Genomic DNA, 27,604 nt, shown 5'->3' on the forward strand with positions numbered 1-27,604 from the left:
ATCCCACCCCCCTCCTCAACCAGCCACCTGTTTCAACCAAAACAAACCGCAGATAGAACGGTTAGTGGAGCGCTAGGGGCGGCCTACACGCTCCTGAAGGCGACAGCAACTATAACGCCACATCTGGGACTTTTCCTGATGTTCCGGGTCATTAGTCAAGTCGTCATTACACACACACCATTTCAGGGCTCATCACGACTCTGTACTCGCTCAAGGGTGTCGCAGGGAGCGGTCCTGTGGTTCATGAGGGTCAGGCAAGTTCAATGCAAACCGATCTGCCGTTTCCGGCGATGTAAAGAAAATTGTGGAGCCATTGTGCTGCACCCTGAGCTTGGTCGGGAATAGCATTGTGTACTTGACCCCTTTCCTGTGCAGAGCTGCTTTTGCTGCTTGAAAAATTTTCCGCTGGTCCTCTACCCCAGGACTGAAGTCAGGAAACCGCCTGTTTGTGGAGGAACCCCAACGCAGTTCGCCCCTCTCCCTGGCAGCACAGAGAATAACATTACAATCCCTATAGTTGAATATTCTGGCTATGATTGGACGTTCCGGAGCCCCTGGCGGGGGGCGATTAGCCAAGGATCCATGAGCCCTCTCGACCATGAACATTGGTGTAAGCGAGGGATTATCCAAGACTTCTACCAGCAGTGTTTCCACAAATTTCTCCATGTTATCGATGGCCGTCGACTCCGGCACCCCGAGGGTCCGGACATTATTCTGCCTAGACCTCTCCTCTAAATCCTCGTTCTTGGCCTAGATCTTCTTGACTGCCTACCACATTTCTGCCATTTCTCGCTGAAGAGTAACCACCTTGTCCTCGCTTTCCCCAATCCGCTGCTCTGCCTCAGACATACGGCCACATAGCTTCTCTATTTGCACTGCTGACTAGTCAACTTTGTACGTTAAGGCATCAATTTTGGCCCCTTGGCTGTCTGTACTACTCTTCAGGGCCAGCAACATTTGTTTCAGGGTAGCCACATCCAACTGAGCTTGGGGGGGACTGGCCAAGGCCACTGGCGATGTTTGGGTCTGATCAGGGTGGCCAAACTGGACCATCTTGGCCTGTTTCTGATGATTTCCCATTCTAGCCAATGTCTCTAATCCTGTCACAGTAGTAACAGTGCTCATGCGGTTCCTGCAGGATGTTGTACCAACTGCCCAAGGACAAGGAGGAACCATGTGCTGCCCCCACAAATAAACTACCACTACCCAATCTGGTGTCCGGGGCCAAAATCGGCGGTCCCAGTGCCCTGGTGCCGAGTCTCCGGACCACCCTCCTTGCCCCCCGGATGCTACTTGTAAGTGCCGTACAGAGGAGCTTAGGAAAGGTCTGTGAAGCGGTGCGCCCACCATTCATTCCCCATCTGCAGTCCCGGCCACTGACCTCCCATGTTCTCTAGCAGGCAAATCTTCCCAACCTGTCAGGATCCCAGGCGCCAGCTGAGTGCGTCGAGTCCAGGACCGTGCAGAATGGTGAAGGCTACTCCCCACTAGATAGGAACCTGGAGTCCAGACCCCAGTATCTCCTGAGGGGTTCCCGGCAGCACTCAAAATATGGGGCTCCCCCCCCTCATGGGGCATCAGCACCTTCAGGATCCAGGCAGCCCGGGACCAGCCTTCATCGCCCTGCCACCACCAGCCAGTCCTTCACAATGCGTCCAGAGCCAGGGATATGCCAAACAGAGACCTGCCCAGCACCCCCACTTCGCAAGAGAGGAGGGGGAGGGAACCCTGGAGCCCCCAGCATGCCAACAACCTTCTCCAAATTGGGGCCGTGCCGCGCGCCACAAACTCCCCAAACTCCCCAACGACCCCACGTGGGTGAATTCACCTCGGCACAGGCAGCCTCCACATATATCTCCCCTACGGCTCTCATGCGAGCCCTGGCAGGATCGTCAGCTCATCCGCCGCCTCTGCTGCCAACCTGGAGTCCAGCAGCCGACACCAGCTGCGCTCTGCCGCACACCCAGCCGCGGCTCCATGATGCCTCACCCCTCCGACAGGACCGTGGCGCTCCACCCAAGCGGCAGCCTTCCAGGGGTGCGAGGACTCGAAAACCTCTCCACTGTGTCGCAGCGCGGCAGCCACCCCACTACGCCAGCTGCTCGCTGGCTCTCCGGTCTTTCTTGAGGGACTTCCCGCCAGGCTTCCCAGACCAGGCGCTCCCCTTCTCACCCCCCTCCACCGGAGCTCAGCAGGGTCTCTGTTTTCAGTTCACCCCTCACAAGAAGCTGAGGTTGCCGCAGAAAGCGCACAAGCTGGCCCGCTGCTATTGCCACTCAATTCGTGTCCCAAAATGCAGGATTTTTAATCAGGATAATTAAGCTGTCGCCTGAGCTTCTCAGGCTGCGGCCATTTTGCATGCCGCGCAACAACATCCCCCAGAAAACAGTCAAATCATAAAAGGGTCAAACATGCTCTTATATACTAAAAGATGTGGGGAGTCTGAGTCTTAGTTCGCATTAGTATTGGTTGAACAACCAAGTTTTTAGTGATTGATTTTTTTTTTTAATTTTGGGTAGGACGTTTCGATCTTGATATTGGTAGGTAAGGCATTCCAATGTCTGGGAGCGAGAACTTTAAAGATGCTGCCTCCTGCTTTTTCTCTTTTGTATTGTGGGATTTCGAGGTTTTCGTTGTTATCCGATCTGAGGATTCTAGTGTGATTTTTCTTCGTGACTCTGTTGAGGAGGTATTTGGGAGCTTTGTTGGCCAGGCATTTATGCATAATACTTAGGATTTTGAATAGTATCCTGGCTTTGATAAGGAGCCAATGGTTATCTCTCCTGATGTTAGATGTGTTAAGATTTTTTTTATGCCTAATGCAGCTCGGAGGGCTTTGTTCTGCATAAATAGGAGTTTGGCTATATTAGTATTGGAGGAACCAAGGTAGAGGATATTGCAGTAATCGAGCTTGGATAGTATAAGCGCTCTTGCTAATGTAACGCAGTTAGCTGTGAGGAATTTGCAACTGAGGGAGATGATGTGTAGGAGGTGGATGAGGCTAGGGTGTTGACTTGTTTGGACATCGTTATAGTGGCATCTAGGTAGACACAGAGTGTCTTAACTTGTTTGAGCACTGGGATCGTGGTGTCATCAATGATGAAGGATGTATATGCAGGGTGTAGAGAGCCCATTTTAGAAGTTGGTCCTAGTATGAGCAGCTCTGTTTTGGTCATCATTGAGACATAAGCTATTGTTGGCCATCCAGTTTTGGATTAGTGAGTAGATTTTTAATGATGAGCAGCGAGTCTTGCTCATGGTTGCCTGTTAGCGGGATGAGGATCTCGGTGTCATCTGCAATGTTAGTGTAGATGACACCCATAGCATCCAGGGCTGCAAAAAGCAGCTTCGTGTAAGCATTGTATAGGGTGGGGGATAGACAAGATCTTTGATGTACGAACTGGAATGGGGTCTGCTGATTCTTTGCCAATGGGCACTCTTGAAGTCCTAGCTGCCAGTAAGGATTTGATCCAGTCAGTGGCATCCTTGGACAGGTTGAAGTTATTGGCTAATATGGCACAGTTTGTCGTGGTCAACCAGATTGAAGACTGCCGAGAGATCTAGTAACATTAGTAGGCATAGTTTGCCTGCTTCTCTGGTTGCATCCATTTGGATCTTCAGATCGAGTAGGGCTGTTTCTGTGCTATGGCTCGGGCGGAATCCTGACTGTCGGTCCCCCAGTAATTGGTTGTGTTCTAGGTGGTTTTGTATTTGAGAGTATGCTACTTGTTGATTATTTTCAGGAGAAATGGGACTATGATAATTGGTCGGTAGTTTGTGGGGATTGAGGGATCCAGGGTCGTTTTTTTTTAGTTGGGGTGTTAGCCAAGCTTTTTTGATGCTGGTGGGGACTGTATTTGAGTTGAAGGGAGCGTTAACACATTCGGTAAGGATGGGTGATAGAGTGGGGGCGCAAAGTTTGACTAGGTGGGATGGGAATTGGTGGTCTCTGCAATTCGAGGCTTTGAGTTTGGCTATTGTGTCAAACACTTCTTTGTTTGAGACTGGAGAGAAGTGAAAAAGAGTGCACGGAGAGGTAATGGGAGGGTTCGTAGTTATGGTGGAGAGTATTTTTTTCAGCTAGCAGTGCTTTTTTTACTATCAATTTTCTTTTGTAACGGCAGGATTTTATAGGCTAGGGCGTCTTGAATTGTAGTGCAACAGGATTTGCTGGCATTGTTGGGTACTGTGACTTGACAAGGGTTCTCTGGTTCTGAGGATGGAGAACAACTCTTAGCTTTTGGAATTGGCATTAGTGATGCAAAGGTTATAGGCATTGGCTTTATGGGAGGATGGCTGATTTGTACTTTTTATTGGCTACTTCAAAGGCCTTTGCTGATTCAGGGGTGTTGGTTTTCCTGTGGAGGTGCTTGAGCAATCTTTTTATACGTCTAAGGGAGAGTAGTTCTTCGTTGTACCAAAAGCAGGAGCGTTTGTCTGGTTTCTGTGATTTGATGGTGATCGGGGCGAATGAGTCAATAGTATGGGTAAGGCTTTGTTGGTAGCACTCTGCTAGGTAGGCAGAATTGTTTGTATTCAGAGTTATGTTGGCTAAGGCTATACTCAGGATGGGGAAGAGGTTATCTGCTGAGAACTTTTTGATATTTCTAGTTTCAAAAGAGTTGGGTGTTTTGGGGATGGTCTGTCAGTGATGTTATAATCCAATATAAAATTGATAACACAATGGTCTGGCCAATCTACGGGGAGGATGGAATCGATAGTGATTTGAGAGTTGAGGTTGAGGATCCAGTCCAGAGTTCTGCCTTTGGAATGGGTGGGTTTATTGATGAGCTGTACGAAATTCATATCTAGCATAGCTATGTGGATGGCAGATGTGTCGGGATCTAGGGGATCGCTATAGCCTAGGTTGATGTGTTGGAGGATGATGCATTTGGTGTTGGGCTTGATAATGGGCGTTAGCAATAGGGGGATGTCCAGATTAGGGTGAGTGTTTTTGTTTGGCGACCTATACACTACCAGGAAGATGGTGGTGATTTTAGTGTTGGAGGTAAATTTAACTAAAATGAGTTTGTATCCCTGTATTTGTTTCACTGGGCAAGCTCTGATTTGCAGTGTAGTTCTGGCTTTAAGGGCGACTTCGCCTCCTTGGGTGTTTTTTCCGTCTGTCCTAAGGATGGTGTATCCTGGGGGGGATAGCAATGTCTATGAGTGGGCTAGCAGCAGGGTGTAGCCAGGTTTCGGTGACTATCAGTATATCAAGTTGTTGATCCACAATGTGGTCGTGGATTTCTATGTCGTGTGCTCCGAGGGAGTGCGCATTAATGAATGCGCCTTTGACCATACGGGTGGGGTCTTGAGGTGGTGTGTTCCCCGAGTTGGGTGAATGACTGATAGTTTTGGTCTTTATTAATGGTTTGAAGGGTTTTTTGGAGAAGTCTTTGAGTTGGCGGTTATTAGATGTGGTGTCAAGTTTGGTAAGAGTATCTGTGGTAGTGGTGTGCTTGGTATCTTGGTGGAAGGTTCTGGCTCCAAGTCTGTTAAGTCTGACGAGGGCCACAGTGGGTGTTGTCTTGTCACTTGGTAACTGGTTCTGGCTTCACTTTTGCTTGCTGCCACAGAACACCTAGATAAGCAAATGGCCAGCTCACATTGTATAAGCCACTGAGCAGTTTAAAACAGAAAGATATTTAACCTGGATGGAAGAGAGGAGAACAATTCTTCAGTCATCCCTACTGATGACAAATTGTCAGTCTTTATGGACTTGGGGGAGAGCTTGAGGTAGTAGTGCTATATTAGGTAATACCTCCTTTTTCAACCACTCCTTCGCCACTGGAGTCTTCCCATCGCCCTGAAGCACTCCCTTCTGCACCCTCTTAAGAAAACCTCTGCAGACCTGTCCTGCCCGGCTAACTATCACCCAATCACCATCACTCCTTTTCTGGGCAAACTCCTGGAAAAGCTGGCTATCTCCCAGCTCAATCTCCACACTGAATCTGTTGGTTCTCTTCATGATCATCAGGCTGGCTTCAGAGCTTATGGAAGCACGGAAACTGCTCTCCTGAACATCCGTGAAGACCTGCTCTCCAACCTTGATTCCAACACCTTCTGTGTCCTCATCTTGCTTGATCTCTCTTCTGCCTTTGACACAGTCAACCATGCCATCCCGCTCAACCGTCTCCTTGATAACCTGGGTATCACCGGTCAGGCCCTGGCGTGGCTGGCTTCTTTCCTCTTTGATCGACCCTCCTAGGTCCAACTTGGGTCCTTCCTATCCTCTATCTCTACCTCTCCATAGCTGTTCAACCAATACCTGGCACTTCTTGCCCACTACATTGCTGCTCTCTGCCCCGACTTCCAGTGCTATGCGGATGACACTCGGCTAATTTTCAGGCTACCTTCAGCCACCTCTTCTCCTTCACTCATCTGTCTGTCTGCTATTCAGGAGTGGTGTGTCGCCAATGATCTCTGCCTTAAGGGCCAGTAAGACTGAGATTCTCCTCATCGGAACACCCGCTCCCTCCTTTCCTGCCACTCTCTGGCCGGCCTCTCTTGGCTCTCTTCCTGCTCCCACCTGCAAGGCTGAAAACCATAGGATCATCTTCGACTTCACACTCCTTCTCTCCTCACATCTGGGACGTCTCTAAGAAGTCACACTACCAGCTGCACCTGCTCTGAGGTATTCTTCCCTTCCTCTCCTTCCCCCAAAAGCTCACTGTCTCCAGAGCTTTGGTTCTCTCTAGGCTGGACTATTGCAACAGCCTTTCTAAATCTGCCTGCTTCTACTCTGCGCCCTCTGCAACGCATCCAGAACAGGACTGCGAGACTTGTCCTCGGCCTCAAGTCCAGGGATTGTATCTCTCCAGGACTGAAATCTCTGCACTCGCTCCAAGTGGCTGCAAGGATTAAGTTCAAAACCCTCTGCATTGTCCACAAGACCTTCTGGGGCCTGGGGCTTCAATACCTTCAACTCTCTTCCTAAATATCTTCCTTCTCAAGCTCTTCGCTCATCCGCCTCCAACTCCCTCAGGGTCAGTCGCTTCTCCAAGCAACAAGTTGGTGGTAGATCTTTCCTCGGCTGGGGCCTCCCTCTGGAACAGCCTCCCTGCCTCCCTGAAACTTGAGGAGAACCATCTCCGGTTCTGGAAGCACCTTAAAACCTTCCTCTTTGCTTCTGCTTTCTCTCCCCCTTTCCCCTGCTGAATTCCTGGCTGTAACTGAAACTGCACTGGTTACTTGGCCACCCTTCGATCCCGGGCCCAGGTCCCGCCAGTTGCACACCTGCACTGCCTGCCTGGCAACCCCCCCGCACCTGGGGACTGTTTATCTGTATCCCTACCAGCACTTATGTCTGCACTTACCTTGCACTTGCCACCAGCTGGCCGTATCTTTTATTTATCTTATTCTGCACCTACCCCGCCGCCTTCACCCATGCACTTTTCCCCTTCTCCCTTCCCATGCACTTGCGCGATCTGAATGACGCCTGACCTAGTAAGATTGTTGTCTGTCGTCCCTCTGTTCCCCCTCCCTTGCCTCGTTGCGCCTTGAAACACTTGTGTATAGGCGCGTTATAAATGCCATATCATATCAAATAACAGCCCCTCCAACTTCTAGGTTACGTGAGCAAAATGTTTTCTCAATCACCACAGGCCGAGATAAGCAAGGCACTATGGAAGGGCAATGTCGGTCAATACCAAATCGCAGCGCCTGTCTGTGCTCATTCTGGCACCAGGGACACAAACAATTGTCTGCTTTCAGCTAATTTTTTGTATTCTCATAATGGACAGGCATTGGTAAAATCTTTGAGCCCTTGAAAGCTTGCCATTTTTTTAGGAAAACTTGTTTAAATCTCTCAGCAGGAATATGAAGGACCTCATGTGGATAGTCCGTCCCAGATGCTAGCACTGAGTGTGAATGCTTAATCTGGAGACGAGGCGTTTTGCCCTTCATCCGCTACCGTTACTCATTACTTTCATAGAGTGCACAGCTAATTTGGTGTAGTCTCATTGACTGGCTTGCTTGCATGCATTAATCAATGCCGCATATTACTATGGTAATTAAAGACAGTTAAGCATGTTACTGCATCCAGATCTTTGTAATCTTGAGGTATCTACTCGTTCATTAGGGGTTTTAAACACTGAAGGAGATGAATCGGAGTAAACTGGCATGCTGACATAGCACCATATCCTAATGTGATTGAATGCTTCCCAATGAACACGTTTAGTTAGGGACCTTGTGATGGAGGCTCCGTCAGATTATTACAATTATGGTATACATAGAAGCATGAGAGTTAAACAGGTTTATACATTTAAGTTCTTGTCATTTTTTGATATGGTGTACGCGGATTTAATGACCAGATTAGTACGTTTCGATTATGACCAGCAGCATGTGTGCTCATTGACTTTATTCTTTTCTTCTTTTATCTCCCCCACTCATGCACACCACAAATACATGTACCGCAATTTACTTTTGTTGACAATGACATTCTGTTTTTTGTGATGAGATTGTTGCCACCTTTTTGACATTAGACCATGGGTTAATGATTAACTTGAATGTTTGATATATTATTGTGGGAATGGTCCAGAGGGAATCAACAAGGGCGACTGCCGAGTAGTGCAATCAGAGACCACGAGCCCCGATGAGGATGGGACAGCTAGTTCAGATTTTGGGGGAAACTATGGAGCAGAGGTAACGCCCGCAGGCCGTCCGCCTGGAGCAGAGGTAACACCTGCATGCCGTCTGGCTATAAGGTCAAGCACAAAGAACACTACGCAGACGGGTGCGGCGGCTGCGGTTAACAGGGAAGACAACTCGGGGACCAAATCAGTAAATGTGGCCACGGCGTATAAATATTGTGAGGCGCAGGAACAGCATTGGATGCGGGACGGACTACGGATCCCATAATGCAGCAGGGCACTTGGTTGGGCCGTGCACGAAGAATGAACAATAGAAAAGCCAGGTTAAGCGGACACCACTTACTGTATATGTCTAAACGCAGTCTCTTCACTGACAGAGGGAGCCAATGGTGGCGAAAAAGCCAGAATGAACCCTGGCCAGGGTGGGGAGGTGGATAGGCAGGGGTTGCAATACTGGAGAGGAGAGAGATTGCAAACACCTGTGAAAGGAGGGGTGGGGGGGGGGGAGAATAGGTTAAAAGCAGCAGAGAATGAATCAGGAATGTTATATGTTTTCTCGCGTTTACACAGCCGGAGGCCGCTGAGGAATGGTGTGAGGACCCGACAGGATTACTATGGGCATATTAGGTCTGTGAGTACCCAACCATGAGGCCATCCGTACTCCTGACCCGCTTCTGCCCGGAATGCTGCAAAGAAGATAGAAAGCATGGAGCATTTTGTTTGGACTTCAGTAATGATCGTGTCTGGTATACTGACATTGTTATAACCTGAAATAAAGGCGATTTTCTTTCATCTACTTCCTGGCTCTTGCGTGCTGCTTAACAATCATTTATGCAGATTGTGCCCTGATAAGGACCACTCTGGTCTGAAATGCATTGGCCTTTTCATTGACAAATGTCATAACACAAATCAATTAAATTGATCACTTTTTCATTCAAGCATATGAGTATGATCTATTAAACTTATTGTAGTCTACTTATGTATCCACTCGTCAGCATCTGTTCACCACAATAAGTGAGTAGGGTGTGCAGCCCCGACCGCAAGCCTGGTGGCGTAGGTCTCTGGTATAGTTCATTTTGGACGTAAGATGTGGAGGCGCCTCTGGCGGTTTGCACCCCACTAAAAGTTTAACACACCCGTTAACAAACTTTTCTAACAGAAATAATCACGCAGTGCCCACTCACTCTGAAATGTGAGGTCTTTTATAAAAAATAAATAAATAAATAAAGAAATAGGGAATTAATCGAGACTTACTTATAGAAAGGGCTGCTTATCCCCTTTTGAGAGCTGACCGTTATGATTGTCCAGGATGATAGACTCCTGAGGAGAAAGAAAAGGAAGATGGGGCCCTTCCATCTACTGATTCATGTGGCCATTGGGCAGAAAATGGAGACTTTAAATATTCTACCAGAATCTTAATTTTTGCTTCTTCAAAGGTTTGAAGGATCCCTTGTTTATCTTGCAAAGGAGAGACAATATTTTGTGTTTAGGTTTGTAAATGAAAGGCTGATTAGCTTTGTTGGTATTCGAGAAGCAATGTTATTTGGTTCTAACCGACACCTGCAGTTTCCTTATTGAAATTTCCAGTCTGCAGGGTAGGACCTTGGAACTTGTTTGACGCACACATGCACAGCACTGCCACAGGTGGTGGGACTTTGGAGAATACTGTGCAGAGTCAGATGGAGGTGGACTCTTGGGGAACATTCTGAAGTATGTTTATTAAATAATAAGGTGATGGCCTAACTATCCCTATGGAGTTTTCCCTGCCTATGAATAACGGTTATATGTCATTTCATCGCCTGTAATTTCATCCCCTGTCATTTTAACTTGCACATTCCATAGAAAATGCTCATCGTTTTTTTAATTTTTTTGGGCGGTCCCCCCATAGCCCCTCCCACACTTATTTTTGGCTCTAGCCTACCCGCCCAAACCCTTATCTGCCCTTTTCCAACCCCCCACACCCCCTCCGAAAAAAATCAATAAGCACATTCGATGGAATGTGCACGTTAAAATGCCTGGGGATGAACATGCACGCAATGAAAGGACATCGTACTTGAATAACTAAGGTGCTCGTCTGTTGTCTTTGAATGTCCAAAAAAAATGAATTCACCATCCAAAATATAATAGTAACCGAACCCCCTACTAACATAAACAACTAAAGACTGGAGAATGTCTCCCTTCTCCTGTTGGGTGCTTGCCCCATGACCTTTTTTTATTTTTGGTATTGCAGATCAATACCCAGACTTTGTACAGTCTTTCTTGACTCTTTGTATTAGTTCATGAAACTCTCTAATGAGATTGTAACTTTTGCTTTCTTCCCTAGAGTTGTATTTTTTTGGCTGTCGTTGAATTCTTAGATCAATGTTTTAGAGTTTCGTACAAGGTTTTAGCTTCTCTGGCCTTTAGTTTCTCTGACTGCTTTGCTTCTCTGTCTCTCACACATGCTGGATTGCCAGCTTTTGATTTGCTGGCTTTCAGCGACTGTGGACTTAAAAGGTCATTGTGGTGTTTTTAATTAAATTGCAGTGATGGACAAGGTCAATTGATGCATGAATAAGTACTATTTATTTGCAATTTAATGTATATAAAGACATGTGTTCATGAAAACAATGAAGAATAAACAGACTTAAACAAGAAATGTATACAACATAAAAAACACACTCAGATCGAAAGCCATAGAAACTGGACTTAAAGACTAAGCGGGTTGGCTCCTCTACACTTGCTATATGACCAACTCAAACAAAACACCAAATGTGCCACCACCACCAGTTTTGACACTACAAACGAGCAATGCACAAGTAAAAACCAAAAAGTAGAATAGGGTTTCACACCTACGACTGCAAATAATGTGTCAGTCCTGATTGCCGTGAGCCGATTTTATACTACTCAAGAGTCCATTGGTTAGGGCGTACAACAGGATCTGCCCCTCTCAGTGAGTTATATCAAAAAAAGGAATCAACAGTAGTTGCCACTCAATAATGGTGTAGACGCGTAGTCGTGTTTCAGGCATGCAAGGGCCAGATGTAAGTTCAGAGGCCAGACCTTCGTCAGGGCAAGAAAAACATATAGAGCTGGCCAAAACCTGTTAGTAAAAACATAAGAACAGTTGGGCCTATAGCAGATGTAATTAAAGGATTCAATTTCCATGCGCTCCCCAGCAGCCCATTTTTTACATTCACAAAGTACATATGATATGTGATTTAACTTACAACAATAGGCCACGAGGGCCTATTTTAGTTAATCTCTGAGCATTGTCGCCTCGGCATAATGGCAACCTCTTGTGCACTACCGCAGAGTCTATAACATTAATCAAGATGTGAATTAATGTGGCCATAAACAATGAAGCCTTCAATCTATATGAGGAGAAAAGAAAACCATAATGACCCGAGTTCCAACGTCCACTATAACTCCAATGGGAGTTCTCGTCACACAACAGCAACCGCTACTATAAAAGTAAAAAAAACAAGAGGAAGTCAGTCACTCTAGTACTGACATGCAGTCAGCAGTAACCAAAAGTTGGAAAGGAATATTGCCTGTGAAATGGAATGGGGTTGATATAGATCTTGGAGCATTGTGGAAAATCCAGAATACTGTAAAAAACAAAGAAAGCAGTCCAAGTTTGAAACTGATCGGGTAGCTCCAACTGTTGGGAAACGTGTGTAGAACACATGTGTGCATGGAGCACATCTTGTGTACTCAGTGCAAATATAAAAGCGATGCACCGACAGTAAAAGCTGCTGCATATTCCAGCATGTAACACGGCTGCAGGAAAGGCTTCCATAAATATGGAAAGCAAAAAGTCACTCGGTGAACCGAGTGAACCACGTGGTTCTGCAAGTCTTTGGCAGCCACCCCGGAACGCTGCGATTATTTAAAAGGTGCAACATGTAGTATGCACATTGTGAGAAACCGAGGGGTATTCTCCCATTAAGGCTCCTAGAGTCCTCTATTCAGGTGGCCGGGGCGGGTGGGGGGCATCACTCTTGAATCGCAACCCTGGGTGTGGATGAGCGAGGGAGGATTACCAGGGTAGAGGAATCCGGGCTGACCTTTGTGGGAATACTTCAGGCGAGACGCAGTATTCAGACTGGGTGATAGAAGAGGAGGAGGAAGTCCCGGACGCCTTCATGGGATACATTGATTCTCGTCGTCCTAATCCAGGTCGCATTTTCCCTTATTCCTATCCAGTCATCCATAACCCAAGTGGGAGGCAGGAAAGAGTCAATTGCAGAAGGTGGGGGGGAAGGAAGAAAAAACTACTAAACCAAAATACAGAAGTCTGATATTAATATCCATTCATCCCCTACCAATTTAGATCACATGGAGTACTATCAAGACTCATGTTTGTATAATCAACCATCAAGAATATGGAAGGGGCAACCATCCCCTTGAGGGAAAACCAGGCTAGATTATTTCCCTATGTTCATTGTGGATTCTATGATGAGAATAGCCGGAAATAGATTTATCCTCCAAAACCCTTCCATCACTCCCCCCCCCCCATTTACAACCAATACTGGGATGAGTAATAGGCAACTGGGAGCAGTAAGGATTACCCATAGAAATAACGAACAAAGTAAGGGAAACCTACTTTAGAAAGAATTCCAGTTGTCCCATTAATAGAGTCAAGCAGAGTCGTGCATTTAATAATGACAATTCACACCTGACTTCACTTGACTGTTTTTTCAACACTAAAAGGTGTGGTTTTACATGAGGCGAGCGAGCTGAGGATGCTGTCCAGAGCTGAGAAGCCAAGGAACAGAGAGCAACAGGAGTGGAAGCCAGGAGCAGAACGGCATACTGAGACGCTGGCCCAGTGTTTGTGAGAGGCTGCAGCGTGGCTACGGGGGCCATGCTTTGAAGTAGATAGTAAGGCAGTCTGTATCCTGCAGGGGGCATTCAGCAGAATGTTTGTTCCCGTGGGGCATCTGGCGGTCCCCAGTGTGTCTGAGGGACAGGCGGTGAGACTCTGATCTCATCCCTTTGTCCCGGGGGACCGCTTGTCAATGCGACGCTGCCAGTGAGTGAGTGAGTTGAGTGAGAGAGAGAAGCTTGGGAGCGTGCGTTTGACTAAAGCGGAGCAGGAGAAAGACACACATTTAAAGCAGTACGAAGCAGAAAGTGAGATAAAGTGTATAAAGCACAGAAAAGCGTAAGAGATAATCAGAATGAGAGAAATAGAAAGAAGGAAGTTGCGCTAGAGGCACAGAAGAAAAGTAAAGTGAAAGGTATTTGGACAGTGCGAATAAGGAAAAGTGGAATAAAGACTTTTAAAGAGTGCAGAGGGTGACCGGTAAAGAGAGAACAATGTGTCAAGTGTGCAGGAAGCATGAGCAGTGCACAAGAGGCACGATAAGAAAGCAAAGGAAGATGCAAGTGTGCACGATGAAGAAGCAACGGAGAACAAGGGGTGCAGGAAGCAACTGAAGGTGAAAGGCTTAAAAGAAGGAGCAAGAAATAGAGGGGTTACAGATCAGAGTGGTCATGCCTAGGAGGAGTAAAGAACCAGGCTGTTTCAAAAGTCTCTGATTGTACCCCACAAGTTAAGTGTGCGTGAAAGAACTTTATCTGAAAGGAGAGGTACATCCTGACGAGCTGAATTTGTGTTTTAAACCAAAAAGGGGCCTAAGCTTGGGGAAGGGAACCCTGAGAGAACTAACACAGTGTAATATCTATTATTTCAAGATATTGAAGGAAAAGCAAGGCACATCCTGACAAAATTGATTTTTGTGTTGGAAACTGGAAGCGGCCTGAGCTTGGGGAAGGAAGCCCTGAGAGGCCGAACAAAGTTGGAGACTTGTTGTTTTGGAGTGTTGAAAGGATTGAAGCTTGTGGAAGGGAAACCCAAAGACGCTGAAAGTGTTTGAGAAATATTGCAATGTCTATTTGGAGAAGGTCTTATGAACAACCCTTTTTTTGTTTGAACTCATTTTTGTGATATTGACCAAACTACACCTGGTAAGAAGACCACCTGAAACCAACCTTGGTTTCCTATTTTTTTGTCGAACCACTGTTTTCTTTTTTTACAGACTCCTATCACATTTTTGTAAAGGGTGCAGGCAATGGGTTTAGAGACAGATAAACTTTTATTTTGGACTATCGGATGTCGAAGGCCTTTATAAATATCGGTTAAGGGAACCATCCCTTAAGAGTTGGGGTCAGCAAGGCATTACACCAACCCAGGAACCTTAGTAAGTAAAGATTTTGAAACTAACATCTTTGAGTCTGTCTCTCTCTCTTGATACCATGCCTGTCTCACAACACATAAATAATATTGGTGCACAATAGGCAAAAGAAAATGTATATATGCCAGGAACAAGGGTACTCATTTGAGAATGGGTGCCAAAAGAGGGTGGGGTGAAAAGGAATAACACCTTGCACAGTGTGAGGACAATGGACAAACTGTGTTTGTTGTCCTTCAATCTTAGTTTGAACCACAGGGTTCTGCAAGTCTTTGGATGCCCCTGCCAAACGCAACAGGCTGTATTGAGGTGTAACATGTGTTGTCTGTACTCATGCAAATTACTGGTACACAATGGGCACGCGTATCAAAAACAAAATGGTGCCAGTTCGATTGGTGCCCAAGGAGGGCAAAGAGAATGAGGGGACAAGTCAGACCTTGAAGGCACACACATCAATCTTGTTTGAAGGTCTTCTGTACCCTTCCTAGGGGAATGAGGGGACGTGTAACAATATGCCATGAAGGCAATGTGTATGAATAGGGTAGTCTAAAGAGTGGAAGTGGAATACTGTGCTTTATATGATAGTGCCTCACTACTACCCCAGATGCTGTGATCCTCCCTCATATAGCCAGCCCCAGAGTACGGATCAGGTAGCAGTTACCGTCTGCTGGGAAAGGAGTGGTGATTGGGTCGGATTGGCCCCATGGCCTTTTGGCCCGTGGCCGGGCTGAAATCGTCCCTGGGGAGTGAGGGCCGGTTTCTGGCCACGCCTGGGTCGGTATGCCAAAAAACCAATTGGGGGGAAAAAAGTATTTTTTTTCCAAAAAATGTTTTTTCTTCAAAAAGCCTTTCATCCTTCTTAGGTTGATAAGAGTACCAACACAGGTTGGGTGATATTGTATGCATATTTGGTCTATAAAAAAGAGCTTAAGCGTAAGTGCTATACAATAACATATTATCATTTGTCATTGGACGTCTGCTTGGATTCACAGTAATTTGACAATATGGCTCTATACACACCGATATTAATGATGCATATGGTGATCCATTCTTGTATGAAATGTATATCACATTAGTGAAATCATAACCATATTTATTGTAGTGTACTTAGGAACAATGCTATTTGATGCCACTTCCTGTTTTGTCAAGGGGTGAAAGGTCGTGTTTCAACACTTCCTGCGATGTCACTTTGGGGTGGGATCAAATGATATCACTTCCGTGATGAGAGGTGGGCCACTTTTTTGAGGCGAGGGGTGGGTCACTTTTTGAGTGACCAGGCCTATTTCTTGTCCCAGTCCGACCCCAAGTGGTGACACCATCGGATTCATCACAATGTTTTTTGATTATTTTGTTTTTACAAATTTGTTAAAGGTCATATTAAAATGTTCATTACGAGAAATGGAACATCTGTAGAAAGGAATGTATTGGCAAAATTGTTTTTTACAGTAAGACAGATGCCATATGTAATATTTAACGTGTTAAAATGTATCTTGCACACAGAACATGGATTGACAGAAAAAGAACAATTGTGTGGTTAATAGTATTCTTGCATTATGGCAAGGTTGAAGTCAAGGGATGGAGCCCCCAACCCCGCACTGTTTTCAGAATTCTCCCCACTTTTTTCAGAGGGCACCTTCATATGCTAATTTCTGTTGAAACCACGTTCAATTGGTATGTTAATGAGTCCACCCACTTTTTTTGTTTTAGGACTTGAACCCAGCGTTAACGTCTGACCTTGCACAACACTGATCAAAGAGGCTGACCATGCATGGATTTTAGCATGCATTAAAGATGCATTTAATTGTTAAGTTTGGAGACCATTGCTTCTATGTCGTATTGCAAAGACATGGAGGAATTCCTTTCTATATATTCACCCAATGCTTTTTATCCATCAATATTCATGCATCTGTATTTCGCGTTGTAGCAAACTCTGTCTGAGAGGATTTGCATTGAAAAAATTGCTGACCAGATGTACACTGTTTTCCGCATGTATTCTTGGATGTTCAAAATAGACAATTAAAAAAGGTTTCTTGGAGAATGGGTATGTTTAAATAATCTATCTGTAATAGTTTAAATATTTCCTTATTTACACTGCACATCTTGCAATTGAAAGTAGAAAAAAGTTCATTCTTGCTCAAACTTGTCTAAAATTTAACTAGGGAGTTGTGTATACTTTTCTTGACTGATTTGAACTTGCTTTAATAACTGTGATTAATGTGTTAACTTATAAGTGTGTAATATAAATATATATTCTTTTTAACACAAAGCTTTGGTCAGTGTTTCCTTGTACCGTAGTGTTATAGCTCTGTTGTGTAAACCCTGAATATTGCTCATTTCCCTCTTGAGATACGTCTGACTGCTTAGCCACAGCTACCAACTAAATCTTTGTGGTACAGACTGATACCAAAGGGGATTTATTGCTCATACCTGTAGTCTTAATCCTCTGTAGTGCTCCCTAAGGGAACTGCACAGGATTCTGCCTAACAATCCTTCATTTTTCTTGTGCCAGAGGCCCTCTGAGAATGAGATCCCTCCAGTGGTCCCCCCGATCCCATTGGTCAGAGTTCTCTGGCAGAATTACATATCTTCAACTTTAGAACAAGGTTGCACAGGATCTCCTGTGTTGGACCTGCGAGTAGAATGTGTAGAAAGGGGAACCCTTTTGGCAACCATGGCCGGAGATAACCATAGTTACGGACCTATCCCTTACAGGTTGAGGAACTCATGGCAATCAGCAGTCGCTGGTCTCCACCGGAGTCCAAACTGCACATCCACCCTTTGGAGCTGAGAGCAATAGGGCTAGCGCTGATGGCCTTTCTGCCCCCCTGTACGGGGAAAGATTATCCTGATCATGACGGACGACAAGGTGGCCATGCATTACCTCAACAAGAGAGGAGGGTTTTGGTCACTGCCACTGTGCAGAGAGGCAATCCAGCTCTGGTATTGGGCACTGCAAGAAGGAATCGCTCGTACGGCTGTTCACCTAGCCAAAGAGGAAAACACAGCGGCGGATGCTCTAAGTAGAGGGAGCACAGTCTCCCACGAATGGGAGCTAGCTCAGGAAGTCCAAGAAATCTTCACCCTTTAGGGAACCCCTCAAGTGGTTCTGTTTGCGTCCAATGTCAACAGGAAGTGTGACCTGTTGTCACGATCCCTCATCATGTGGTCCCCAAGGCACTCCCCCATCCCCCGTCTCGCCCTTCCCTCTCTTCCCCCCCTTCCCCGGGACTCACGTGGACTCTCACACGTCTTGCGAGCGCACCCGCGCATGGTCCGTAACAGGACGGCTGTCAAGTTACGGCCGTTCCTACATTGGCAATTGCCTTGGCGCCTAGGAACGCGAAGGGCTAGCCCTGAGCTTCCGCGTTGCGGGACTGTAAGGTCACGTGATGCTCTTGCCCGATCACGTGACCCAGCCGCGCATCACGTGACCAGAAGCGCGAGTACTTAAACTCGGAAACCCGGGTACTCGTTGCTTCACAGCTGTGCTCTGCATTCTGTTTGGCGTTACGAACCTTGAATCACCTTTGGATCACTCACGGAATCGACCTGGCTTGCTTTACTGGACTCTTCTTGGATTTGCCCCCTTTGGATTCGTTTGCACAGTGATACACGGCTATCGACCACGGACTGTTATTGGACTGCCTCCTGGATCACCCTCTTGTACCTTGGCTCTTTGGACTTCTTGCCTCACAGCTCCACAGCTCCTGCTAACAGGTGAACTACTGAGAATTACTCCCCTTGGGGTACCTCCGTCCACGTGGGTCCCGGACCTCTCCACTAGGTTCACTACCTCTTCCTTGACCCTGATTGGTAAGACCTTTCCGTATTTCTTAAACACTGTGGTTACTGTTTCTTGCTTGGTACTTAATCCGCATTTTCTTGCAGCAGTGTGGGGTCCCAGAGGTTCGTGGTCCCGGACTTGAACATCTTGCCTGTGGCCTCAACGGCTGCACAGAGAGTGGCTTTAAGTTCTCTCTGTGCGGCATTTGGGGACGGAGGCCTCTTCTGCCTACACGACACTCAAGTCTCAACACCTGTCTTGCTCTAGGTAATTTCCTCAGAGTGGAGCTCTGGGAGACGTGTTTGTAGTGGACTGGGAATTTTCACTCCTGTATGCGTTTCCACCTGTGCCGTCATTCCTTGTGTCATCGGGAGGTTGAGGAATTTTAGGAAACTCATGATCCTCATTGCCCCGGATTGGGCGAGGAGAAAGTGGTACCCGGACCTTCTGGATATGTCCATATGCCCTCCAATTCGTCTTCTCCAATGAGAGGATCTTCTCTCGCAAGAGGGAGGTTGCATTTTCACTGTGAAATCAAGACCCTGTACCTTCATGCCTAGTTTCTGAGAGATTAAGGTACAACGATTGGTTCCTCCCAGAAGACATAATGGAGGTGTTGCTTTCAGCCAGAAGATCAACAATAAAGTACCACTGCTGTTAGAACAAGCATTGCAGCTGGTGCAGTGCTTAGAATATTGACTCTTTCTCTAGTAACACACAGACGGCATTATCCTTTTTGCTTCATTTAAGGATGCTGACCCTCAATACTGTGTTTTTGATGGCGAGTACCTCAGCTCGTAGAGTCAGCGAGTTGCAAGCCTCATCTCGTAATCCTCTGCTTTCCACCTTTTATAAGGAAAAGGTTGAGGGTCCACCCTTCCTTTTTACCAAAGGTGGTTTCTGAATTTCATTTGGCGCAAAAGATTGTGCTTCTTTTTTTACCCCCGTCCGCATCCTTCTAAACAGGAGGAGAGAGCGGCTTCATAGTCTAGATCGTAAAAGGGCATTGAGTTTTTGCATTAACAGGCTGGTAAAACTACAACAGGACGAACAGCTTTTTGTCGGATATGCTGGTCACAAGCTGGGTCAAGCTGTAACCAAGTAAACTTTATCCCGTTGGATTATTCTATGCATTACTCTTGCGTCCTGTCCCCTTTCCTCCATAGTGCATGGGCGTCCCTTCCAAGGGACAGGAGAGGGAACCCTTTTCACCAGAAAAAACCTTCTTCCCCTTTAAATTTACAGGCGTGCTGCAGTGCAGCCCCGGAGCATGCGCCGCCCCGACTCCACCCTCCGGCGCCACACCTCAGTCCTCTTTTCCGCGTCGACGGGAACAGGCCGAATTCACTCTTCGGCCATGTAATTCCACGTGCGGATACTTCTACTCTTCTGTCTTTTTTGTCTTTTTTTATCATTCAGGTACTCGGTCCTCGGGTGTCGCGCTCCTCCCTGGCGCATGTCGACTTCTACAGGGTTCAGCAGGTGTCCATTCTGCAACGGGTTCTTCCCGACTAAAGACCCCCACGTCCTCTGCCTACGGTGCCTTGGTACAGACCACGACTGGCAAGCTTGTACCGCGTGCAACGCGCTTTCCTCGAAGTCTCTGAAAAAGACTATCCAGGTGGAGGGAGCTCTTCCAGAGATCGCCTCCAAAGGACCTAAAGCACGTAGTCTATCATCGATCCAGGCCCAAGGTAGGGCTGCTCTTTTCCAGTGCACCCCGCAAGGGAGACTCCTTCCCAGGGACTCGCCCGTGCAGGAGGGACCACTCAGGTCCTGGTACCCGCACAAGTACCGAGGCTGAATCGGCTACCGGCCGCCAGGCTAGGGGTCAGTAAGTCCTCCCGGTGACAGTGCTGAGGGACCAGAAGGTTCTTTTACCGGGTATTCACCCGAGGGGCTATAACCTAGTACCGGCAACATATCCGAGGGGGTGCCTATACGCAGTTCTACCGGCAGATGTGCCAAGGGCAGAATGCCTACCGGGCCTGGGCCTGAGGAACAGGGTAGGCCCCATGAGCCACACTCAAGAGTCCTGGACGGGGCAGGGCCCAGTGAGCTGAGCAACACGATGCAGGCACATGGAAGGAGCTCGACAAAATGCCCGGCGTGCCAGAAAATCCAGACATCCGGCCAACACCGCTCCAGGGAAGGCAGCAGGTGGAGGATCGTGTGCCAAGGTGGGACTGGTGTCAACCAGGTTTGTGGCCTACAGCTTACCCTTCCTTCACGCAAGGCAGGTTTCCTGCTGCGTCCATATTGGCCGGGCACGCAACAGCTCCAGCAGTCCCTCGTACCCAGTCAATATTGCCTACCACCAATCCTGCCTGTGAGGAGAGGTTCTTTGAACGGTTCCTCGGGCTCATGAAATCTCCTCGGATGGGGGACATCCTCAGGGACGCCATCAGGGACGTGCTGCCGGACTGCATGCTCCGGTGCAGACGCCCCTGGCCCCTGTTCAGCCTCATGTCCAGGCGGTTCCGCAACAGCCTCCGCCCCAGTCTCCGGTCTCCACACTGCAGCCCCTGGCTCCCAACTCCCCTCCTCCAGTCCCTGACCAACAGGACCCCGCAGGCGGACACAGATGAGGAGGACGACCCCGACAGCGCCATCTTCGGCCAAAGTCTTCCCCGAAAGTCTGGTAGGGCTGGCAGAGTACTTGGGCCCTTCTTCAACCCGAGGTCGAGCAACCAGCAGAGGGGGTTGCAGAAGTCCTCACGCTATGTCCTGCGACTAGAACAGGGATCCCAATGCAGAAGGACGTAGTTGCCTTGGCCAAGAAGGGCTGGCTCAAGCCCCACTCAGTCCCGCCGGTGAACAAACGTCTGGACGCCAAGTTAAGGCAGATGGAGGGGGATAAACTCTTGTTATTGGCGCACCCTCAGCCTCACTCCTCGGTGATAGCTGCGGCATCTCTATACTCCAAGCCTCAGTCGTCCTCAGCCGCCTCCTCTGCGGCACTGCTAGGCAAGGAGGAGAAGGTGTACGGGAAGAAGCTGTATTGCAACGCGTCCTTGCACCTTCGTCAAGCCAACGCGGATGACATGCTGGCAGCCGTTAACCAGAGGTTCTGGCGGGAAATTGCAGATTTCCTCCCAGAGCTTACGGCACAGAGCCAGTCACGATTTAAGGCGGGATTGGCAGAGGCCAAGATGGTGGCGCAGGACATCATGGAGTCCACCGTGGCCCACATTGACACCTCTGGCCGTGCCATCTACATTGCCACGGACATGAGAAGAACGGCCTGGCTCTGTGCTACAAAATTCAACCCGGATGTCCAGGATCGCATCTTAGATTTTCCGTTCGAAGGGGGTGACCTCTTCCACTCCACAACGGACGATGCGCTGGACAAATGGAAAAACAGCTCACAAACGGCCAAGTCTCTATCCATCTTGACAAAGACCATGTCCAAAACGTACACCCAGTTGCAGCGCTCTGACAAGGGGCGTACATACCGAGGGTTCCGTGGCTTCCAAGAGCAGTGGTCCAGGCAGCCTGACTGTTCACAGACTCAACATCGGCGCAAACAACAAAAAGGGGGGGGGGGGACTAAGGGCTTTTTCCAGTCCACCACCTCCGCAACAGCCTCAGAGGGAAAGAAGGCATGACACGCCCCTACGGGGTCTACCTGTCTCCAGTGGGGGGCAGGCTTGCTCTCCATGCACATTTCTGGCACCAGAATTTCCCGAACCTTTCGATCCTCTCGGTAGTCTCCACGGGGAACCACCTGCCTATCCCAGCCTCTCCTTCCTCTTCCCCTCCACTCCCACAGGTTGGGAAAGCAACTTTTGGCAGAGATCCGGTTGCTCGTCCAGAGCCAGGCAGTGGAGGCAGTCCCAGCCTCCCAGCGAGGCTTGGGCTTTTACTCCAGGATTTTCGCCATTCAGAAGAAAAAACAGGCGGGCCTGAGAGTTGTGCTGGACCTTTCCACTCTCAACCTCTCCCTACCTCTACAAAAATTAATGATGGTTATGCCAGCTTTGATAGCAGAGACATTGTGCAAGGCCTCTGGATGTGCTCCCTGGATCTGAAGGACGCATACCTACACGTCCGGATCTGGCAGCCTCATCGTTCTTTTCTATGATTCAGGATCATGGGCTACCATTTCCAATACGCTGTGGCAGCCCTCCTTAGGTCGCAGGGCCACATCTACTCGTACATCGACGACTGGCTTGTCAGGGCGACATCTCTGTAAGCAGTGCACCATACTTCCCATGCTCTTATGAATACACTGCACAAGCTGAGTTTTTCACTCAACCTCTTGTCGCCTTCAGCGGATCAATACCGGGGTGTCTGGTCTCTAAGACCTCCATAGCCCGTTGGATAGTCTTGACCATCAAAGAAGCTTACGAGGGACAGCATGAGCCACTGCCGGCCAACCTGCACGCCCACGCGGTCCGAGCCAAGGCAACAGCCATTGCTTTCCAGTGGCATGTCCCCTGGCAAGTCATAAGCAGGGCGGCCACATGGGCCACCCGTTCCGCTTTCTGCAAGCACTACTGTTTGGATGCCGGTTCTAGATCAGACTCGGCTTTCGGACAGGCGATTCTTAGATTCTTAGTTTGCTTAAGGAGGGTCTCCTTTTCACCCTGGGGCTACACTCGGTTGTAATCGCCCATGTAGTATGGAGGAAAGGACGTAAGAATAATTATAAGTTACTCTCCGTAGTGACTCGTTCGTCCCCTTTCCTCCATACGTCCCACCAACCTCCCACCTAATAAACTGGTGTCATTAGGCAATGTTAATCTATTGTCATCGCGTCTATGGGGACTGAGGTGTGGCGCCGGACGGCGGAGTCGGGACAGCGCAGGCTCCCGAGGCTGCACCCCCGCACGCCTCTAAATTTAAAGGGGAACAAGGTTTTTTCTGGTGAAAAAGGTTCTGTCTCCTGTCCCTTGGAAGGGACACCCATGCAGTATGGAGGAATGGGGACTAAGGACTTAAGAGTAAGTTACGTTGGTCACTATGGAGAGTAAATTATAATTTCTGAATGCTATAACATGGCGGCAAGGATGTCCCTGTTGGCTTACGAGCTCACTCTACCAGGGGGTGTGACTACTACTTTGGCTTTACAACAGGGCATACTAGTGCAGGACATGTGTAGTGCTGCAACCTGGTCTTCTCTTCATACATTCACAAAGCATTATTGCCTGGATTCTGCATTGGGTAAAGAGGTGAAGTTTGGGAAAGCTGTGTTGCACAGCATTAATGAAAAATAACTTCTCTGTTCCCACCTCCTACAACACACGGTTGTGGGAGCCTATCAAAGATGAGGAAAACGTGGGAGGACCAAATCAATTCGAAGAAAACATTATTTACCCCTGGTAATGTTTTTTCGACTCAGTGTTCCTACCACGTATTCCTCATCTGCTCCTCTACCTTTGAGAGAGTTTCTATGTTTTACACCTTCCTCTCTTCCAACGTCAGGTCTGTTCTTAGAGATGTTTGTGCATACGAGGGAGGAAAACCTTGAGAACTGAGGTAACTGGTGCAGTGCATGCTATATATACTGATATTAACGTCGTACTTGAGCGGACAGAGGCCGCAGAGGGATGCTATATCCATGACTTGATGATGCCCCATGCCCTCTACTGTGAATATTTTTTCCGAAGCAAGTGGTGCTGGATGAAATATATCAAAGATGAGGAGTACGCGGAAGGAACATCCAGTTGAAAATAACCTTACATGGGGTAAGTAATTTGTTCTTCTGTCCCTACAATCTACACTAGAAACTAACGAATGAAGCAGTATTGTTCTGGTCCCATGAGAGTGTCTCCCTTCTCCTGGGCTTTGGTCAAAGTTCCACACAATGCTTCCTTGGTGTGGGCCTAGGGAATATCTTCCTTCACTTCTATGTTCAGTCTTAGATACCCTGGGGCAGTCACTCCCTTCCCCAGGTCACAAAGATCCAAATAATATTTACTTCGTAGGCCAGGTGAATGCCTCCCTTCTCCCGGTGTTCATTCTCAAATAACCCAGGGGAATGACTCCCTTCACCAGGTCACAAAGTTCTAATTATTAATTCCTTGTTGGGCCTGGAGAATGACTCCCTTCTACTGGCGCTTGATCCAAAAAAAGGGGGGGGGGGAATTACTTCTTTCCCCAGGCTTGTTGGACCTTCCTCCTGGTCTGAGTTGCCAGGAGAATGACTCCCTTCTCCTGTTAATTACAGAATCATCTCCTACCACCAGGGGCAATGGCTCCATTCCCCTGGTCTGCTTCTTCTTTGGTTGGGGTCCTAGACCTTGGTTTCTCTTCCTCTTTGGTTTGGCCTACTTTGTTCACTTACCTGCCAAGTACTGCAACTACGAAGATGACTCGTACCACTTTTGATTTGAGTCTCCGATCCTTGGTTCTCTCCCCTTTTCTTTATGGCCCCTTGGTTGCATTGCTTGCCAAGTACTGACACAAGGGGAATTAGTCCTGCTTATTATGCCCATACAGGGTTTTTTCCTCCTGTATAAATCAGCCCCTACCAGTCCATGTGCCTCTCCCATTCCCTTGCCTGTCCCCGATATGCACGTCCGGTTCTTCCTGGGGTCCTTCATAAAAGGCAAAAAGATGAGAAAAAACACAATGGTAGGAGAGACAGCGTAGAGAAAGCATAACGGACTTGACTAATAGAGGGCACAGTGAAGAAGATGGCAGAACAGATTTTGCACAATAAAGAAGGTTAGCAAGCAAGATAGGATACATTGGAGTTCGAGGAAACAAATGACTGGTGAGGGAATGAAGTGAGAAAGAAAACGGGCAGCATAAAAAAACAAGCATTGGCAACACCAACAGGAGAAAATGCATTTGTCATGTACTGCCTTAGTGGTATTAACTGGCCATCAATGGGAGCAGCTGCAAAATGGTGCAAATGCCTAATTAGGTTAAGACATTCATTTAATACAAGTACCGTGTTAACAGCGCCAATTAAGTCATTAACTCTCAGTAGAATGCTTTGAAAAACCCTGGCAGGCGCTTTGAGCTCAAAGTTTGATGGTAAGGCTTATTATGTGTTTTGGGTTGGGAGGGGGCAGGAAGTGGATGGGAATGGTGATGGGGATTAGCTTGGCCATGGGCAGTCAATGGGTGAGTGAATAGCCAAGCAACACCTACAAACTGTGTGCACCTCCTCCTATGCTATTTCTCCCTAGCTGTACTCTAATGCAATAACTTGGCTCATAGGTAGCGCGTTAGCACCATGTAATAGCCAAAACCTAAAAGGGGGAACAAGGAACCATGGCCAAAGATAAGAGACTGAAGGTTGCAACACGAGTACACAGGCACATGGAAGGCTCTATATTATGTGTGTTGCATCCTCTGTGACTAGTCTTTTGTTGTCAGTTTGGGACCTTTGTTTCCAACCACACCCATCTGCAGTGAATCTGTCTGAGGTAGGGAACTCCCGAAGCCAACTCCTTCCCCAACCCTACCACAATATAAGCCTGAATCGCATCACTCTCTCATTTTGAAGGCTGTTTAATGTCCCGTGCTCACTCACTTTCATCCTCCCAAGAAATTAAAAACACATGTTTTGCTTTCTCTGAGGTCACCCTCCGAGAATATCAGACTTCATCCACCCATGAAGGCTTAATAGGATGTTTGGGATGTATGAGAGTGAAGACAGATTTTTTTTTTGTTTGAATTTAAACGTAACAGGCAAACACCTACTAAACAAAGAGGGTCAGTCGGTAAGTAAAAGTACACAATATATGAAGAAACAAAATCTTCTCCGTTCCTGTAGACCTCCTCCCAACTCCCCCCTAGGTCTTCTCCATTTAAACTTGTTCTTGAATTGCATTTGGTACCAGGCAGTAATCTTTCCAACAGTTATTCAAGCCAACAGCAGCAGCTGAAAGTTAAATGAGTAGTGCTTATTGCACTTTGTGCCCCTCAGTGTCCGCTCCATGTGCCGCTGAGTAGTTGCCTCCCACCTCGTCTGCTACTGTCCTCCGCACGCACCCCAACTTCGATCGTACCACTGTCCAGTAGTACTGTGCAACACCGCCTTTTGCCTCCCTTTTCAACTGAAACAACCCCAACCCTGCATGCTTTTCCTTCGCACCCAGCCCGCTCTCGCCCCCAAGTCCGCCTCCACTCTCATCACCTCTCGTCCAGCCCGTGAGTCGCCAGGGGGACCTTTAGTCTGGGGCTCAGAGCATCTCCTGCACTAGTGTGTTCCATGCCGTCACATCAGTACTGACCTCCCGTTGTCCTCTATATACAGCCCAATGTCACACTATTGTCTCAGCCTCCGCCCATTTCTTTAAATCGCCCCACCATGCCTGTATGCCTGGACCCACCGCTAATGTCCATGCTAGAGCAATCCGTCTCTTGACCAAGACACACATGAGATCTTTCATCTTCATAAGATGCACCTCCCCAGGTACAGTCCTAATATGCATGCCGCAGGTGGCCACTCCCGCATATCTATTCCACCCCGTTTGACCCGCTATATTCTGACAAAAAGCCCTGATCAGTGGGCACGACCAAAACATGTACAGCATCCTTTGGGAGAGGAAGGATACTCAGAGGCAACACGTTTATCCTGGAAGGAATCCTGATCCTGTGCTTAGAAACCACTTGTTGGTATTAAGAGCATTTAAAATTAACAATAAAATTTAAATTAAAATTAAATCCCTGTCGAGTCGCTTGCACACCTGGGGCATATGTGCTCCTCTGCTCCTGGAAACTGAAATGGCTTGTGGGGTCATGTATGCTCTGTGAGTGCCTTGGAGAAGTATCTGCTTAAATCTAGTATTCCTAGACATCTTCCTCATGTATATTAGGACTATGGCCCATTCCACGTCCGTGAGAGGGTGCCCCAGGTCTCCTTCCCACTTGGTTTTCACCTTGAGCTCTACCTGGCCAAGAGCATCCAGTACCAGCTCGAAGAGCCTCGAAAGCTTATGCCCCCCTTCCGTTCAATCATAAAAGGCCTGTAGCATGGTGTCCCCTTCCTTGCCCTTTCTCGGCCCCGGCCATCAGGAAGACAGATGGTCTTGGTGCATTAGGAACTCTGAAATAAACATTTCTGAAGGGACCTCTCATATAAATGT

The 27,604-nt window shown here is 47.7% G+C and overlaps 1 protein-coding gene across 1 annotated transcript in view; it reads left to right on the forward strand.

Moving 5' to 3' along the window:
• Positions 1-27,604, forward strand: part of TAX1BP1 (Tax1 binding protein 1) — a 1,378,509-nt gene that overhangs the window by 319,361 nt on the left and 1,031,544 nt on the right. The window lies entirely within an intron of this gene.

This window comes from Ambystoma mexicanum, chromosome 2q (genome assembly GCF_040938575.1).
Source record: "Ambystoma mexicanum isolate Mex_15411 chromosome 2q, UKY_AmexF1_1, whole genome shotgun sequence".
NCBI lineage: Eukaryota > Metazoa > Chordata > Amphibia > Caudata > Ambystomatidae > Ambystoma > Ambystoma mexicanum.